We start from the raw sequence: 1,660 nt of genomic DNA, 5'->3' as shown, positions 1-1,660 counted from the left end.
ATTTTACCTGGGTATGTATGAAGTATGTATGGTCATGTGACTTGTCTTTGTGAATGTCCACTATTAAATGTACTGTCCATGTCCTGGGTGCATGTAGAGTAAAGTCCAGTGTTTGACCTTGACCTGACCTATCTGACCTGTTGTCTTATTGGTTAATATATTTTTGGAGGGAAAGTCTTTGTCCAAAAATTAGGCAGTAGCTTGAGATCTGGGGAAGGAGCAACATCTCCCCTTTTTGGAGATATATATCATGATACGCGCCAATAAGCTACAAACCCAAATGTAAGTCTAATACTTTTTATATTATCTTTTTACATATTATTTTGGTATCTAAAGTATGGTAATTAAGAAATGTAGATTGATTCAATTAATTATTGAGTAAGTGTATACATTTTGTATAGAGTGGAATTCGAAATAGATTGTAACTTAAATTTGTTATATCTCTAAATCCAGTATGAATTTAGTAACTGTGTAATTTGTGTATGTGTTTTAAAAGTAATTGTGTATGGTTTTATACTTGTTACTGATTGATTTATTTATAAATCTTTCAGTGGAATCATGTAGATGTCTGCTATTGTGCTGTATACATTATAAGCATAAGCAACCCTTTACCCATAGTTGAGGTAAGCAACATACACATTATAGTTAGAAATGCTTTGTATATTAATCTGATAAAGTAAGATATTATTGAATTTGCTATAATATGTAACCCACTGTAATTGGTATATTTATGTGTATATTGGAATAATATCTATTTTCCATATTGTACTAGTTTTAATGGTGTTAAGTGTGCAAGTGGATTATTTCCCCTTGTTCGTAACAAGTGGGTTACTTCCCCTTGTTACCTGACAAGCGGATTACCTCCCCTTGTGTATATTGTACTCTTTATGTATATTTATAGAGTATAGAGTAAATATTTCTCTTTATCTATCATGCTAATACATGGTTGTAAGGTAATGGTTACTACCTTTACTGATAGGAAATTATAAAGTTTTACTTATGTATTTGTATCTATATAACTGTGATATTTCGATAGGGATAACTTGTCTAGTGTACACGTTTAGTATTGTATGTTAGTTATGGTAGCGATCCTAATGTACTTTTATTTATATGTTTCAGGGTTCTATCTACATGTCTATCTATCTATATCTATATCAATAAGCAGATACATGTACGTACATCCATTGTTGTATATGGACCAACTGAACCCACATGCAGGCAGTACAATATTTATGGTGAATAAATACCAGTGAACCCGACCCGGTTGTCCCTGAGTTTCAATTGCTAAGATCCAGTTCGCAACCCGGTTACAAATTGGCGCCCATGTAGGGACCTGCATGGAACATGAGAGGAATTCAGTTGGAGTTTTCAAGTTACCATATATTCCTGATGGAAAAGTTGATGTGAATTGTGCAGTGCCTATATAGTCCTGTGTTTGGATATATAGTTAGCTTGTTGGACATACATATATTTCATTTGGAATATACCTTGAATTCTATATGGAGGTGAACCCGATGCCGGATGATGTCCACTCGCTTTGTGATACAACATACGGTAGGTGATGTTGATCAAGACTGAACTTTACATTATTACTGTATTGATAGACCACCGCAGTGAGGTGACCATGGAACTTTGTAAAGTATTACTCTGTTGATTAACC

At 33.7% G+C, this 1,660-nt stretch overlaps 1 long non-coding RNA gene across 1 annotated transcript; it reads left to right on the top strand.

Annotated features, from left to right (window-relative positions):
* Positions 1-288: 288 nt before the first annotated feature.
* Positions 289-1,259, top strand: LOC138329478 (uncharacterized). The gene is made up of 2 exons (XR_011209456.1): positions 289-623; positions 1,120-1,259. It is a non-coding gene; the product is annotated as an uncharacterized lncRNA (long non-coding RNA).
* The last annotated feature ends 401 nt before the right edge of the window (positions 1,260-1,660 follow it).

Source organism: Argopecten irradians, chromosome 8 (genome assembly GCF_041381155.1).
Source record: "Argopecten irradians isolate NY chromosome 8, Ai_NY, whole genome shotgun sequence".
Lineage (NCBI taxonomy): Eukaryota > Metazoa > Mollusca > Bivalvia > Pectinida > Pectinidae > Argopecten > Argopecten irradians.
The sequence above is the reverse complement of the archived record's forward strand: the minus strand, read 5'-3'. Positions and strand labels throughout refer to the sequence as shown.